Genomic DNA, 18431 nt, shown 5'->3' with positions numbered 1-18431 from the left:
AATATATATATTTGTCATATTTACACTAGAATAACTTTAAATACTTCAGACCTTTACGAGCGGACACTTAGGAATACTAGATAATACACTTCAAAGGGCACTTTCACTAATGTGTTTGTTCGCGGTTACATTTGTATCAACGTTAGAAAGGGAAAAGACAAGGTTATTGTATTATCGGTAATTGCCAACTCATGCAGATTTCAACAGGTTATAGCTTAATGCATTTACTCTGCAAACACATATAGAAAAGTCACTTCAAGTGAGGAAAATAAGTGGTTAGTGTAACATGAGCTTCATTTAAGTTTGTAGAGATGGTTTGTTCACCTGGCAAGTCTTTAAAGTCAAAAAACGCAATCCAATCTAAAGGCAGTTCGGAGATGAATCCTTGAGAAACAGCGAATAATAAAGAGTTCCTGAGGATTTCTTCCAGTGTCTAAAGTTATTGAAGCAGCAAGTTAGCAACTAATGAAGGAGACCTAAAAGCGGACTCAGGAAGGGGACACAAGCAGTAGCTTGGTTCAGAGGCAAGAGGAGGTTGCCCTGGGCACCTCTAAGTGCAATCCAACGCTCTGGAGCGATTTCTTGGAATCAGGTAAGCAATACCTTTTTCTCCACAGTACCTTTGGTTTGAAGAAAGTGTTCGTGGCGGCTCCACCGTGATGTGGTAGCTCTGGACCCGACCTCTGGATTCCTTTGTCTGGTGATGAAAGGCAAGACAATGGATGGTGTCTCTCAGCAGCAGTCTCGAGGTAGGACCTGTTGCACAACTTTCAGCAACTTCACTCTGCGGTTTTAGTGCCTTTTCAGCAGCACCACATAAGAGCATGTATCTCCTGGTCAATCTTCTTTGCTTCCTGCAGTCCCACACTCTGGTGAGTGGGTCTGGGCAAATTGGATCAGATCTCTGAAGTGTCCTTATGGGTTCAGCACAGATTCAGCCTTTCCATGATAATGCACTCGAAATGGGCAGCACGTGTCCTGGAATTGGGGTTTCGCAGCACTGGAAGATCCTAGGACCTCGGGAGATGGCTTGTTTCAAAGTTCATCTTGTGATTGGTTGTTCCCACCAGCCAAAGGGAAGGAGTCGGCCTCTTCAGAGCTCCTCTGTCGCATAGAAAATGGACTCACGACAGCAGTGTTTGCTTCCCGGTCTTGCCAAGGGTATCCAGGTGTCTCTGGTCATCTGGAGCAGACAGACTCCACGGTACAGGTAGATTACAAAGAATAGAGTTGCAAAAGACAGATCCCAGAAGAATGAATGAGTGGAAAAAGGCTCCACTTATTCAGGGTTAAAAGAAAAAGGTCCAAACATTGCTGGGGGTCTCACTAGGAGAGGGGATGAAGCACAATAATGATAATTCTCCCTAACACTCTGCACACATAAAGTTGAAGCTTTGCAAATGAATGCCATTTCTCAGTCAGAGTGAAACATTTTCTATTTTGATTTGATGATTTGTTCACTTTTTCACACAAGGGATTTTATGAAACTAGACAAATAACTATATGCTCTGTGTACTTAACTGTTTTATTGATTTTGAAGTGTTCTGTTGTGTATTCACAGACATGCTCACAGCTGTCAGTACCACATTTGGGAATGTGTATTTTGTGCTTAGCCATTTGAGGTGTAAGTATTGTATGAAAGAGCTGCAATACTGTTAGGAGAATAGTTTGGTATTCAAAAATATATTAAATATATTATGATCAGTGTTTGTTTCACAATATTTTGCATGGTGATCTTGTATGGCGTGTATGTACAGTAGTATCTAAAACCTGATTTCATCTTTTCTTGAAATGATGATGCTATTTGGGTAGAATGCATTTTGATACAGAAAGAAACTGTCCAATGAAAAATAGACTACAATGGGAATGCTTGAGGTGAAAATACACATTTTATTTCATAATTGTGCCTAAACATGTTTGCAAATTTGGTGCAAAAACGTTTTCAGCCCAATGCGGAACAGAATTACAAGGAAATCGTGGTGCATAACAAATTTAAATGATGCTCACAATTTAGTACATACTAAGCCAATGCTTGTTTGCATAATGTTAACATACAGAAAATGTACAGCACAAGTTGATGTGGTCTCAGTAATATTGATCTGTACTGTTCAATGAAATATGTTTCTGATTTTTTGTCCGTAATATGAGATCACGAGACCTCTTATTTAATTTAATATGCAATGTTTCTTTTAAATATTTGTTGTTGCTGCATAGCACAAGCTTCAATAATATTTTGAAGCTGCCAGAAATACCCTGCCAGTCTAATGGTATAGACTTAGATGCATATCTATTATTATATATTTTTAAAAATAGTACATTGGTGAGCGAACACGTAGTTGACAACTTTATGAGGGTCTACAAAATAAATGACATATAATAAACGACATATATTAGGGGCAAGACAAACAAAGCAAACAGAAACAAAATGTATGTAAGAAAACAAGTGACTTACAAAGGTAACATTAACCTAAGGGACAAGTGCTTAAAACTAAAGAGGGGTACTAATTAAGTATACACAATTACATTATTAGCTATCACAGGAGGCACTGGTTGGGTCAGGTAGGGATGATGGGGAAGTGGGAAGGGGCACCTTCCCCTTTAGCAAGTAAGTGAAGTGTAAGCTGAACATTGAAGATATCCACAGTAAGGCTGGCTTTGATTGTTATAAGCCATTATTCCAGTGGGGTGGGCCAAATAGGGAGAAAGTGCTGACACGCGAGGAGACACTTGGGAGTGTATGGATGGTGAGGCAGAGGAGGATCAGAGAGAATAAGATGATGAGTAAAATGAGATGCAATCAGACAGGTACAGAGGGCCATTTGATAGATATGGATACTATGAGCAGGAACTTGAAAAGAGAGTGGTTGTGTATGGAGAGCCAACCAGCATGCTGTTGGTAGGTAGAAGTTGTGACGATATGGGTAGGTTGTAGAGAGTGTGGGTAGCATAGTTGAGGACTTTGTTTAGAATAAGGAAGGAATAGAGAGCCCAGCCAAAGAGTGGGTTTGAGCAGTAGTATAGTTTGCTGAGCAAACAAGTGGAGATACACGTTTTTGTAGAGTAGTCAGTAAGAAAAGGACACATTTTGAAGAGGTTATTATGAGAGGCAGAGGTAGTGGTAATGATGGAGTGTTCCAGTCTCAGGTTTCTATCAAAGAGGACCCCAGGATTTCAAAACTTGAGTGAGGGAGCAAGAAGGTAAGGCAGGAAGGAGATACGGGAGGGGAGGGATGGCATTGGATGCTCAGGGAAAGATTAATTCCCTTTTTTAGGAGTCCAGCATGAGGAATCAGAGAGAAATCCAGTGACGAATTATGAGACCGTTTATTATATGTTCTCAGATGGCTGGAGTGAAGAAGGGGAAGGAAAAAGTATTTGAGTGTATCAAAAAGGTGATAAAAAGGATGAGATAAATATTCCATGGATAAAGGTATAGAGGGTGAAAAGTAGATGGCCAATGACTTATCCTCAGGGGATGCTGAAAGTGAGACAGGTGGGTTAAGAGGTTTGCAAGTGATCCAGGCAAGAGTAATCTTGTGAAACCCCAGGCCCTAGAGTGTGAGGAGGAGAACGAATTGGTTGACAGTGCCAAAAGGAGCAGACTGATCCAATAGGATGAGTGTACAAGAGAGTTTGAAGGGGTGAGAATTGGAGAGAAAATTGGGAACATGCAGCCTCAGTGAAATCACAATGACATTATCATCAAGGTACTTAGTGATCTGGTTGAAGACAATCCAGTCAAGAACTTTTGAGTAAAGAGGAAGGAGAGAAACTGGGGGATGGTTTTCTGGGACACTGGAGTTAGTAGGGGCTTTCTTCTGTAGGGGTAAGGAAGTTGCAGATTTCAAGGAGGCAGGGAAGATTCTGGCAGGGGGAGAGAGGATAACAACTCAGAGAAATAAGGGCAAGTGATTGAGACAAACCATTTGTGGAGCAAAAGGGTTGATATGTTTGCAAGATGGTTTGGCATGGCAAAGGGTGGATGCTAATTCAATAAGAGATGTAGGGGAGAAGTAGTCATGTGTAGAGGTAAGGGGAGAGGTGCAGGGTACAGACAGGTGAAGGGTTTAGAATTAAGAGAGAGGAGTGCTATGAGTGTCACAAGTTTGAGAGATGTAAGAGGCAATATTGTGAGGACAGTCACGAGCAGAAAGGGTGGAGCAATTGATAATGGCTTAGGAGGTGTGAGCAAAGATTGGAGGGTAGATAAAGGTTTGCAGGGGTGATTTTGAAGGGAAGAAATTAGCTTTGTGAAGTAGGAGGATTTTGTAACGCTCACCTGGTTCCCACGGAGGCGCGGCGTCGAAGGCGCAGAACCCTGAAGATGGACAGGAAGGGCCCCTCTATTCTGGCTTCCCTGGCTCGTTGGATACCCTCCTTAGGGTTTGGAAGGATGAGCTCTCCATCCTGCTTCTGATGCAGGGGCGCGTTGAAACCCAGTTACTTCACTGGATTGAGGATTGATGGGAGTTCAGGTAAGCTTGACTGTTCAGGTAAGGCGCTGTAAAAGTTCTGTTCAAAAGTTCAAGCTTAATAATAATGTTCGTTGTCTAATTGCAGCAAGCGCTAATGCTTATGTCTTTTTCCCCTTAGGGGCCGGGGTTCGGAGTGCCGGAGATATGGCGCCGACCCGAAGTGAAACAGTTCTGGATGAGCGCTCAGGTAATGTCTTTGCATTCGCTCATTCAATGTCTTTGTCTTTTTTCCCCATAGGGGCCGGGGTCCGGAGATGCCAGGAAGCGGCAGGACCCGAAATGCAGTGGGAATAATCCAACAGGTAAGACTTAAAAGGAAACTGAGCTTTCCTTATTCCTTTTCTCCCTCTCACCTTTGTTCTTGTCTTTTTTCCTCTAGGCGCCGGGGCGTAGCTGAATCCGGAAGATCGCTGCTGAAGATGGAAGCGCCTTGCAAAGGTGAGTAAAATCCAGCGCTGCAGCGATCGAAACGAAATGCCTTTAAAATGATGTCTTCCGTTTCAGGGCCGTTGGAGAAATGACTCCGGGATGCAGATTTAGCAGGTAAGGGCTTTTCTTCTCCTATTCTCTTCCTTTCTCCCCTTGCAGGTGTTCCAGGGTGCTGGCAGGCGTGGCTGAAGTCAGGATGCAGGAGCTGACACGGTGAGCGTCCAGCTGCTAGGTGCAGAACAACGCGAAGCATGTGTGGCTGTTTGGGTGGGGTTTAAATAGCCTTGGAAGAAGTTCCTGGTATGTATCCTTCCACCAATCAGGTATGTATCCTTCCCCGACCACACCCGGGTGGTGAAGTAGTCCTACAGGTTAAGTAGTCCCATTCAGGCCTCAAGAGGGCCTGGATGAAGCAGCAAAGTCTGCATCAGGTAAGTGTGCACCCAAGCACTTAAACACATATCCTCTTCTATGAGCCTGGCGCCTAAGGCGCCAGGACTGGGGTCCGCTATGAGCCTGGCGCCTAAGGCGCCAGGACTGAGTCCAAAGGGCCCCGACTTGGGCCCGCTGAGACTTCCCTGGGGAAAATGATGTCTGCCTCTGGGGTTGCTGGGCACGGCCTGGCTCCTTAGAGGTAGGCATCATGACAGATTTGGTCGAGTCCAGTGCAGAGGCTAGGGCAGCACGTTCATTTTTGTAGGCTAGGTGTAGGGATAGTGTTGGTCAAAAGGAGTCATAATTGCATAGTGAAAGTCAGAGAAGGCATGCTCAATGGCAGAAACATTAATAGGGGAATAAACTGGAGAGAGGTCCCTACATCATCAAGTTAAGGGCCAAGAGAGTCCTGCCTGAATACCCTATTACTATACAGTTGCTGTCCTCTCCTAATAGGAACTTGAGGACAACATACAGTAATTAGCAAAACAATGTTCCTATCAGATGACAAAAATAAACCAGTCACTTTAATCTCATTTAAACTGTTTTTCATCTACCGCAAAACTAATTTAAGTCAAATTTATTGGTGACAATAGTGATTAATCACACAATAAACTATTGTAGGATGAGACATTCAGTGTCTTTTTAGAATAACATCAAATTGCATTATTTTAAAATGAGGTGTCTATGTCTATAGTTAGTATAAGTACGTGTAGATATATTTTTCTCTTCAGGTGTAATCCCGATGGAAATCGCCGGGTGTTTTTGAACTTGAATTTGTCTTTCTGATTTTGTTTTTTGATTACATTTCTTTACATCTATCCTTTTCCATTTAAATCCTTTTCTGTTCTAGGATGCACCTTGTCATATGTTTCTATGAGTTTTAAGCAATACTAACATTGTCCTTATGTATTTATGTGCTATCTCAACTAACAAGGAAAGATGAAAAACAGTTTTAAAGAAATAAAAGTGATTGGTTAATGTTTGTTATTTGATAGGACCATTTTTGCATAATTATTAAATGTCCTCTTAGTCAATGAAGTGCAGAGATGAGTTCTAGAAGGTAACAAGATGTTAACGTTACAATGGAATGATCAGAGAGAGAAGAGCCAATGTTGAGGTCAGAAGAGGAGAGTGAATTAGAGAGAAAGACAAGGTCAAGAGAGGTCCCACCAGAGTGGGTATGCTGGAGTAGACGGGAGGGATTTAAGTTCAAGGCAGGAGGATGCAGAAGGCTTGAGATGGTGAAAGCATGACAATGGAGATGTCAGTTGGAAGTGACTCAAAGAGAAGGGTCATATCAGGGAAGAAGGACAGGTGTAATACTCACAGACTGATAAACTGATAGAAGATTTCAAGCTAGTTGCTGCTTGTGAATGGATGCTATGATTGACGCTCACAACAAGGTACATCAAAAATGTATATGTTACTCATCTGCAAGCGGGGTCAAGCTTCAGTCCACTCTTTTATTATACTCTAAGCATGGGTCCCATCTTGGATTCAAATGGCTTGCAACCATGGTCGCCACAGGTGGCATTAGAACAATCATTTTTCCGTCTCAGATCTGTAATTGTATATATCTCTGGTCTGTGCTGGTATTTGCAAAGTGCTAAAGTCATCTGAGGATTTGTAGTACTGTTCCTGTATCTGCATTCATGCTTCTTGCCCTGAAAACACTGAAGCAGGTTTGCAGCTTACAAAAGACAAAAACAAATTCCTGTATATTATAAACCTTTTCCCTGGGGGCCCCTGGAATAAGGGGATCACTAAACATTCTGCCAACATAAAGGTCTTCTTCCTTAGTTTGCATGGATTTAAAGCAGGCACGCGAACATGACTGTTCGAACTGGGATACTCTTTGTTGAGCAGAGTTGTGTAAACTAATGTATTCCTTTCATTGTTTCAGGGAGGATTATTGTAGATCACAAACTTCCAACATTTTCTTTTCTTGGTTTTATCAGCTATTTTCATGCTCATCTATGCCTTTTGGGAGTCCCACCTGATAGGGAACCCCTCTCTATTTTCTTAGGCATGTCAGTCTTACATGCCCAGGACATCTGCATCACAAAGCGGGTTGTGGCACCCAGTCCCCAAGGTCACTGCGGTCCCATCACCAAGCCGCTGACATCGATCCATCGCAGCTCAGACACCGTTTTAGACCCAGATTGTCAAATGGAGACATCAGCTAATCTCAAGAAATGATTTTGATCTGTAGATGTCTCCATTATGTAGAGTTGAGGCTTTTACCAACATAAACCTTACAATAATTCATAATCCACAAAATTTCAATATGGCTTAATTTTCTTTTCTCCTATTCATCTATACATATAAAAGTCAAAGGCTGTTTGTGGGTGTGTGGCATGAAGCGTTGTTCTCTATACAGTTCCCCACCGTTTCACCAATCTGAATTACATTTTGCATAGATACATGTAAGAACCCTCTGGGCATTACTGGGTACATCACATTTGAACACCCCACCCCTTTCCCTGGATTTCAGCAAAAGTAAAAATATGTTTTTGAGTTTGTGACCTGCCAACAAAACCATAAACCACGTTCACCGGGAACGGAAACAAAACATGTATGAGAGACGAATGGACCTGGGAGGTGAAGGTGAAGGCAGGTAGAATTTCAGATGTTACCAAATGTTTGCTGCATCATTACTTTTCCAGAAGATGTTAGCGAGATGGTGCCTAATGACGAAGACGTAAACCATGCTAACCGGATAGCGGAACAAAAAATGTTTGTTTCTTGACAATCTTTACAATGCCGTCAACCATGTTCACTGGGAAGTGAAACAAAAATGTTGGCTGCATCAGGTGAAATCGCTTTTCCAGAGAATTTTTGCGAGATGGTGCCTGTCGGCAAAGCCGTAAAGCATGTCCACCGGGAAGGGAAAGAAAACATTTTGTTTCTCAACCGGTACCGAAATGAGGAACAAAACTCAAGGTCCCCAATGGACCATGAAAACCACATTGGAAGGCCCTAGAATGTACGATTTCTGATATATTTTCACCACAGTGCACTGCAACAAACTGCACCATGCAGGGTAAGGCAGAACAGCGACCTACAGGATCATTCATTTTCAATAATTAATGAGAGTGTTATCATGTCTGTCTACAGAACCCGTTTGAAGAATGGGCACTTTTGCTAGTTAGTAATAAGCCTAACCACCAAGTTCTATCTGTGCTTCGTAAGGCTTCATCCGTTATATATAATTGTTGAACTCAATGGGGCTCAGTACGGGTGCGATGGCAACTGTGTCGGTGCTACCAGTGGGTTGCCGCCGGACCCGTAAATATTTACCGGCACCTGACTTCCTGGTGCCACAAGGCTATTCTGAGTCAGGCGCAGGTAAAATGTTGTTCCCCATTCCCATAGAGTCCAACAGGACTCTATGGGAGTCGAGACCACAGAAGCACCCGCACCATTGTTAACGGTGCCGGTGCTTCTGTGAAAGGTCTGCCTACCGTGGCCGATGTGCCCGGTAGGGTCAGACCTGTACGGTACGGCGACTCTGGCAGGAAAACCTGTAATATGCCAGTCCAGAAACAACAGTGCTGGTAAGATTAGCAGCACCATTTATTCCGGACCGGCAGGGTCGGAATGAAGCCCAATGAGAACTTTTGATATTAACATACATTTTCAGCAATATCTTTATTCTACATCTCAACCATCAGACAAAAGGTTATATTTTCACCAGGATTCATTGTAAATGAAATTATGCTTCCCCGGAAATGAACAGTGGATGTAATCTATGGGGTACCATGGTCTGTGCTCAAGCTTCCTGTGGGCTCCCGCCATCCTATCCCAGATGTTCCTATTCTACAACATAGATTTCCAAGACATGAATCTCAAGCATGGTAACCCCTACCACCTTGGATTAGTCTGGTCCAAGGGATGCTAAAGGCCTTGGCCTTCTCTCTGTCTCTCTCTCCTTCTATTAAGAGATTTACTAGAAAGAAACTTATTTTTGGTTGTTCTGGGTAATCCAAACAAACAATCTCTCAACTCCCCTCATTCTCACTCCTCCAGTCCTTCTCCATCCTCTGCTATTGCCTTCTCCTTCACTCTCAATTCTCCCTTTCTCCTTTCTTCAACAGTTCCTCTCTGCAGCTATCCCTATTTCTCTATCTTTCCAAATCATCTCTCTATATCTCCTCTGCCTTCTCACTGTCTCACATTCTCTCATCTGCATTATCGCTCTCCTCCATCTCATCTCTCTCTCTCTATTTCTCTCTCTCACTGTTCCCTTCTCTGATACTCTGTCACTCCCTCTTCCTATTACTCCTATTTCTTCTCCCCCACCACCATCCTGTCTCACTCTCAATCCTTACTTTCAACTCATTCCCACCATCTCATACACTTCTAACGTTGGCCTCCCTCTCTACTCTCACAAATTTCTCTTTATCACTCTCATTCTCTCACCCTCTTGCCCTGTTCCAATCACTCTTTCTTGCTCTCTGCGTTACTTATTTTGGTACAACTCTCTCTCACAGACAACACATTACCTTTCATCTCAATTCTCAAAATACTTCTCTCTACTGTCCACTCTTCACTAACTGGTCAATCTGCTCGACCCTCTCTCTTCTTGATTTTTCCTCTGCTGGTACTGCACTCCTCATTCTTCCTAGTACTCCTATATCCTCCCCAAAACCACTGTCTCCCTCACTCTCTCCCTCTCTCTCAGCTCACCCCCTCTGACTCTAAATCCCTCTCTCCCACTCTCATTCTTTCACCCTCCCAAACTGTTCCAATCACACTCTGATCCAGATTCACAGACAAATTTTATAATGATGCAATCTCATTGAAAAACATTTTGGGAATAAGTCCCTCTGTCTCTCGATCTCTGCACTACTTTAGTTGGTACTACTCTCTCTTATAGACAACACCATAGCTACCACTGCCACTATCTTCACAACATTTCTCTCCACCATCTACTCTTTACAACTTGGTCTTTTGGTCCAACTACACCGTCGCTGAACTCAACTGAACTCCTCTCATCCTCGTTCTGTCTGGCAGTATCTTTAAATCCCAAAGTGTCCTGATTCATTCATCACCTGGGTTCTCATTAATTACTGTGTTCACTTGTCATTAGTAGCTAATTTAGTTCTACGTTTCTCACAGTGGTGGTTTGATTTTCACACTATAGCTTTCAAACATGCTGTTGAGACCCATCCCTCTTCGAGGTCTCCAAGCAGGAATGGAATAGTTTGTTCTTGATGTGTGGGCTTTCCATGGCGTCTAGGTTTGTTAATGTTCTTGTTGCTTCTGCCTCCAGTATGGTACTGGATGAAAGTATTGGCATGACAGGTTTATAATTATAAGTGCTGAGGACTGCATTGTGTTACATGTTCTCAAAGGGCTCGGCCCCACATTCTCTCTGCACACTCCCAGGTCTTCTGGGACAGTAGGTTTTGCAAAGGAAAGAAAAGAGGGCTAGCCAGAAAGGAGGTTGTAAGGCATTGTGGCCCAGAAAATGGCACAACGAACCTTCAGAGGTTCTAGGGTCTTAACCCCTCCATCCCCCTACCAACTCCCTCACCCCACCTCTGGGGTAGGATCAGCTCTGAAAACTGCCCTGGTAGGCTGCCTTCCCCAGGTTGGGAGTGGTCCCTGCCCCTGCCTTGACAGGGTCAATAACCTGACCCTGTAACAAATGCTTTACGTGTTGCAAAAAGAGAGGCATTATGCTTATCATAACACTTTCTCATTAGCTAGCATTTTTTCAACATAGCTGAGTCGAGAGAAGTCTAATTTTGTTTAAAAAAAGGAAACATTGATTTTACAACTATAAAAGCCTTCAATACACTCTTGCTAATGATTGATATATTTCCAACAAATTAACACACGTATAGGGTACAAGTCATATTTATGTATTTAAACTAATCTACAAAACATCTGTTAAAAAAAAAGCTGTGTTCAGTCCCACATGAGACATACACCACAATTATATTTGAGATACGCACAAAGCCATACCCATGGCTCAACAGCAATTAAGCACACAAATACTGCTCAATTCAAAGTCCTTAACTAAACCAAAAAAGCATATAGAAAAGAAAGCATCATTGCAAGGAAATGTAAAAATGAGAACATATTATCCAATGTATCATTCATCACTCAGAAAAAGACCAGAATTATAGTAGTATTGATTAAAGCAAAACCCCAATGCAAATTGACTTATAATATGCAGGCTTCTAAAAGAAGCATAGCATCTCCAGTGATCTGACAGCGGCCCCTCATCTCAGATTGTCTCATCTAGTCAGCCAGTCAGCCAGCTAACCTTGTAATGGCATTTATTTAGGGTCTAAATGGAAACCCCCTAATTATTAACAAAATGAGACGTGGAAGCCCCTCTACCGAGAACGAACGTGGCCAAATAACCTGTTCTTTGTGAAGGTGTCCACTCGGGAGGGTCTGTGACCATGTTTTAGCTCACTGTACCTTTCGAATGAGGAGAAATATCCATTTGCATATCAGTCTTTGTCCCACCCACTTGCGCAGTCCAGCACCCAAATGCCAAGCAATTCTCGTCTGAACAAGAGTACCAACAGCAACCCTAGACACCTGCTTTCGCCTAGTCAGGCCTCATCAGTGAGGTGAAGCTGAGCCTCACTAAGCACAGTGAGCAATGGGTCCACATCTGGACCCAAGTTACCAAGGGTTGTCCAGATGTGGACAACCCTTGGTAACTTAAGGTGAAACCCCAAGTTCCTAAACATACAAAAAGAGGTCTGGGAGCCCCTATACTGAGAATTAACACAGCCAAATAACCTGTTCTCTGGGAAGGTGCACACTCAGGAGGCTCTTCAACCTAGTTTTTGCCCACTCTACTATTCACAGAGCAGAAATATCAATTTGGATACCAGTCTTTGTCCACCCTCTTGGGCAGTCCAGCACCGAAATGCCAGCCAATTCTCCTCGGAGTACGAGTACCAACAGCAACCCCATACACGTGTTTCGGTCTACTCAGGCCTCATCAGTGAAGTGAAGCTATTCCTCCCTAAGCACAGTGCCAAGGGGTCCAGGTCTGGATAACCTGGGTAACTCAGGGTGAAACCCCAAGTTCCTAAACATACCAAAAGAGGTCTGGGAGCCCCTCTACTGAGAAACAACACAGTCAAACAGCCCATTCCTTAGGAAGGTGCCCACCTGGGAGGGTCTGCAACCACATTTTAGCTCACTGTGCCTTTCACAAAGGAGAAATTACTATTTGCATATCAGTATTTGTCCCTATCACTTGGACAGTCCAGCACTGAAATGCTAGGCAATTCTCCTCTGAACACAAGTGCCAACAGCAACCCCAGACACGTGTTTCAGCCTAGTCAGGCCTCATCTGTGAGGTGAAGCTGTGCCTCTCTGAGCACAGTGAGCAAGTGATCCACGTCTGTATATCCCTGGATAACTTAGGGTGAAGCCCCAAGTTCCTAAACATACAAAAAGAGTTCTGGGAGCCCCTCTACTGAGAACGAGCAAGGCCAAATACCCTATCCTTTGGGAAGGTGCCCACTCGGGAGGATCTGCAACCACATTTTAGCTCACTGTATCTTTCCCAGAGGAGTGAAATCATATGGGTTTGTCCCAATTTTTTGTTTTAGGGGGGTCAGACTTCTGAGGGAGAGCAAACCACAATGAGTCTAAGACCGACTACCCCTTTCTCAATTCCGCTTGTATATGTGGCAGACTTTCACAATCGTAATGTTTTGCTAATTTTAGTCACAGTACATTTATCATGTCAATGCAGGGAAACTACTAAATTTCTGACAAATTTTATTCAAAAAAACACTTATTTCACAAGTAAAAACCAGTTTAAGACCTTATGTGCACTTTCTGCAAGGCACATCAACATAAAACAGATTAGTCAACAACTTTTGCAATCCGATATTTTACCAGATCGTGAGGTTAATACGTGACAATATGTGTACACAGTTTTGACAATTTTTGTATTTCAACTGGATTTTGTATATTTTGTCAAGTTCAGGCTGCTACTATACAAAAGTAATTTGAGAGTCATCTGTTATCTTCTCTCATGTATTCGGATTTCTATTTCTATCCATTGGATTGTCTACATATGTTTCGGCACTAAAGAAAACATGAGACACTATCCCTAGTGCCTCATCCTTATTGTTTTGGCCGTCTTCAGGACAAATTTTGATTCTTATTGTTAGCAAAGTATACACAGGAACCCCAAAGGTGAATTCGAAAAAGTCATTGCAATAAAACAAAACAAACATCGAATTAAAACCCATATTGGGAGACATGATATGGGGAAAGTATCAGTCCATATACTGTCAAAGGCTAACCTGCTTTATACCCTTAGTCGGATTGAAGGCTTCCTATCTATCTTGAACATAGGGGGATATCTCTTTTTGTATGTTAGAAGGTTGCCACATTCATTTTTGCACTTTGATTTCCTTCTACATTTAGAGTTTCTGTAATTTCTTCTTATCTGTGATACACAATAAATACATGTATCACTATGATGTGCACTCTATTCAGTTATATCACTTTATCTATAGGTTTAAATAAATAGCTAACCTCGTCTCACTGGGGATGGCCGCGTTAGCTTGTCAAAGAATCTTCTAGTATGATTCAGCATGTGGGAGAAATAACATCTTTGTTCCTCTGTTTATGTCTTTGATGATTTTACTCTAGTCATTTGTAGCTTGTGAGCTTAAATCTTTGTCAGTGTCGCAAAATCTGTAATACAGAATACACTTGTCAGTGACTATGTTTTCTGGTGCTTCTGTTAGTTCATCTTTCTACTGATGGCATACTTTAGGTCTTAATATGTCTGGCATGGCTATGGATAATTTCAACATATTTTAGACATATTTTTCCTATTATTTCTTTAATGTCAATCAAGTACTTGTTCATTTGTTTTGTTTAACTCAGCACAGGGATGCTACTATTGTAATAACTGCAGTGCCTGTATCCTTAAATTACATACATATTTTGTATTTCCAAAAGGTGTTTGTAATCCCACCGCTGATCGCGTTATTTTCTCCAGCCTTGGCGTGAAACAGGCGTGAGAATCTGCTGCGTTCCTCTCAGCTGCTGTTTGTTTTTTTTATTCTGTTTGTTTTCCGCCTGCAGTAGAGGAACCTATTAGTCTCTATATTCAATCTAGTGTATAATCGCGGATTGTATGTTAACTTGCAGCATTATTGACATTTTTCAACAGTTCGAAACTTTTCCTTAGATGGATTGTGGTTTCTCTGATGTATTTACACCGTATGTGCATTGATATTGAAAGCTACAATACATTTATAGCTAGTGTGTGGCAATGCATATTATTTCCCTTATTAGACATTCCCCGGACAGAAGTTATTTCAGAAACTTTGATCCATCATATTGTTCATTCTAGTATTAAACAGTTTGCGGGTTATGTAAACCAAATTATGAAAAATACTTGCACTGGGGAGACTCAAGAGTCAAGGTTGATTTGAAGGATTTGTTTTTTGTTTTTTGCACTTTTAGGGTGTCTACTTATTACCACAGCTGATGGAAGGGCCTTGTTCTCTCATTGACATGTGATGTCTATGCGAAACTGCCCCATTGTATTGATGAATTTAGGCCGTGATGAACTGTATCTAGATTGTAAATCCATCTTTGTTCATGTTTCTTAAGTGTGGAATCTATGTCACCTCCTCGTTTTGATGCATGCATGGTTTGTGTTACAAACCAAAAGATGGCAGTGGGTTTGGGGTTGAGCCGCATATAGTGGGCAACTAGGGATTTATTCTCAATCTGATTTTTAATGCACGATCTGGGATCCCCAATGCATTGTCTCACAGGGCATATAGTTTTGCCAATATATAGCAGATTGCAAGGACATTTATTAATCCTGTAGACCACCCACTGTGACAGGCAATTTGTGAAGGTGTTCGGTACCTGGTCTTTTCCTTTTAAATTAATCTTTTTTAGGTGTTGTGTAAGTGGGCAGACCGAGCAGTTACCCCACTTAAAATAACCCACTACAGTGGGTAGATCCGATAGAGTTTTTTGTTTTGTCAAGGTATGTCTATTTTCAGGATAAGTATGGAGCAGGCTGTCTTTTATATTCTTCTGTTTTTCAAAAGCAAACCTGAGAGGGGCTGGATTAAAATCCACTGTTTTTATAATATGCCAGTTCTTGAGAATTGTTTTTCGTAGATGGTGATTTATGGGACTATATGTGCTAACACATGTTATTTTTTCCAAATTAAATTTCAGTTGTGGATACAGGAACATACTTCTGTTTACATTTTTGGCTCTCTTATATGGGACATGAATTTGTTTTTTTAGGATAGCCTCCATCCCTTAAGCGTTTTTCTAGAGCTTTCCCATGTATTATGCAATCTGACATTTTGGTACATTTTCTCCAGATTCTGAGAAACTGTCCCACCAGAAGATTTTCCTTTAAACTTGCCGGATGGAAACTGTGATATTTGAGAAACATATTATTGTCTGTAGGCTTTATAAAGAGCACAGTCTCTAAACAACCATCATGTGATTTTACAATTTCAATATCAAGGTCAAATAACAGCATTTGTTCTTTGCCATAATGTAAGGTGCACTTGATAAGTTTATTTTTTTGTCTCAGCCAATCTGTAAATTCTAGCAATGTTTCCCGTTAGCCTCTCCAGATTAGAAAAATATTGTCAATGTAATGATTACTGTAGGGATTCCTTTGCTGGTAAATGGAATTAATCTCAAAGTTGTCCATATATACATTCGCAATGTCAGGGGCGAAAGCTGCCCCCATGCTTGCCCCATGTTTCTGATTATAATATGTGCCTTCATATAGAAAAAAGTTTTCAGTGAGTGCTAGTCTTGTGCATTCTAATATGAAGGCTGTGGGTACTTGTGAGAGATTGTAGTTGTTTGTTTATTCATATATTGTTCAAGGACATGTATACAATCTGACTTGGAAATACTTGTATACAACGATACTACATCTAATGTCACCAGGAGGTTCCAGGAGAGTATGAAGATCTTTAAGAATTTTTATCATACTAGTAGTATCTTTGCCGTATGATTTCATTTGCTGAAGAAAGGGCCGTAGGAACCAGTCAGCGTAGATGGATAAGGTTTCCAATGTAGAATCAAGAGCCGACACTATAGGCCTGTCTGGTGGTTTGGTCATGCTTTTGTGGACTTTCTGTAGAATGTAAAATGCAGATGTTGTTGGATAGCGTTTAGTGAGGAAAAGCTTTTTGTCTGAACCAATGCAGCCTTCGATTAATGCATAATTCATAAGGCCTGAAATTTCCTCTTGTAATCTGGGGGTCAGATCTACTTGTAACTATCGATAGAAGATGTCATTATTCAATTGATTTGTACTATCCCGCCCCCTTTGTCTGCAGGTTTAATTACAAACAATTGATATTCCTGTAGGTTTTTTAAAGACAATCTTTCTTCTTTTGATAGATTGTCTGGTGAAAAGTTTTTAGATTTCAAAAGCTTTTGTGTTTCCTCAATTATTTTATTTTCAAAAGCCACTATGGCATGACTCACCATGGATGTTAAGGGGCAGAAAATAGAGGGAGGTTTAAGACCTGTTGTGTTTTTTTCTTTTTCTTTTTCTTTCTCAGTATTCGAGGAGGCACAAAAGAAATATTTCAGGCGAATGAGTCTAAAAAACTTTTGTAACTCAACTTCAGTCTGGAAATTGTTTGATCTTTCCATAGGTACAAAACATAGTCCTCGACTGAGTACACTTTTCTCCCCCTTGGACAACGTGACGGTATAAATTAAAGATAGGGACTAACAGTTCTGTATTGATCCCCTCCAGTTCCAGGCTTGCATGCGAGGTGGGCATTGCTGTCTGAGGCATTCCCCTGTCCCCCGCCCTTGAAAAAACTGCAGGTTTTGGATTTGTCTCCCCGTGACGTACTGGCATTTGTGCTGTTATCTGAGTTGCTACTGGTTGTGCTGTTGCTAGTGTTTGAGAAGGATACAAACTGTTTTCTCTGCTTTCCTTGAAATCTGCTTCTCGTTTGATTTAGCTTATTTTGGTCCTCATAGTAGGTTGCTACTAGGTATGGATATGTTTTTGTTTCTTTGTACAGCTCCACCTCTTTTTTTAATTTCCAGATTTTTTTTATCTAGGGTCAGTTTTTTAAACTTCACCATGTCTTCTTCTCCAACTCTCTCGAGGTCAGTCGCTTATCAAAGCAACAAGTTGGTGGTAGATCTCTTTCCTCTGCTGGGGCCTCCCTCTGGAACAGCCTCCCTGCCGCCCTGTCTCCCTGAAACTTGAGGAGAACCATCTCCGGTTCTGGAAGCACCTAAAACCTTTCTCTTTGCTTCTGCTTTCTCTCCTCCTCACCCCTGCTGAATTCCGGCTGAAACTGTACTGCTTATCTGGCCACCCTCTGATCTTGGGCCCAGGTCCCCTCACCCGCAGGTTACAAACCTGCACTGCCTCCCTGGCAACTCCCGCTCTTGGGGACTGTTTTCTGTACCCATACAGTCGCCCACCACCACTTGACACCTGATGTCTGCACTTACCCTTGCACTTGCCAGCAGCTGGCCCTACTTCTCTTATTGTTTTTATTTATTCTATTATCCCATGTACTGCACTGTCCCCATACCCCTCCCACTCCGCACTTTTCCCCTTCCTTCTTCCCCTGCACTTGCGCGATCTGATAGACACTTGAGCTAGAAGGATTGCTGTCTCTGTCTTCCCTCTGTTCCCCCTCCCTTGCCGTGTCATACCTTCAAACACTTGTGTAAAGGCGTGTTATAAATGTTCTATCATATCATATCATATCATTTCTTCCTTTGCTCTTTGTCATCCCTTCTACGCGGATGATACTCAACTTTTTCTATCTTTCTCTTTGTTTACTCCTGGAATTCAACACACAGTCACAGCCTGTCTTACTGCTATTACATCATAGATGTCTTCCCACTTTCTAATTCTTAATGCAGGGAAGACTGAGGTTCTGTTCTTTTCCGCCAACACCATTCCTCCCATCCCTCACCCCCTTTCATATCTTTCCCTCCCTCTAATCTCCCAATCTCTACTACAGTTTTCTCTCCAATTTCATTCTAAACTCTGTTTTTCTCATCATATTTTTATCACTTCCCACTAATATCCGCAAGGCTCTC

This window comes from Ambystoma mexicanum, chromosome 4p (assembly GCF_040938575.1).
Source record: "Ambystoma mexicanum isolate Mex_15411 chromosome 4p, UKY_AmexF1_1, whole genome shotgun sequence".
NCBI classification, from domain to species: domain Eukaryota; kingdom Metazoa; phylum Chordata; class Amphibia; order Caudata; family Ambystomatidae; genus Ambystoma; species Ambystoma mexicanum.
The sequence above is the reverse complement of the archived record's forward strand: the minus strand, read 5'-3'. Positions refer to the sequence as shown.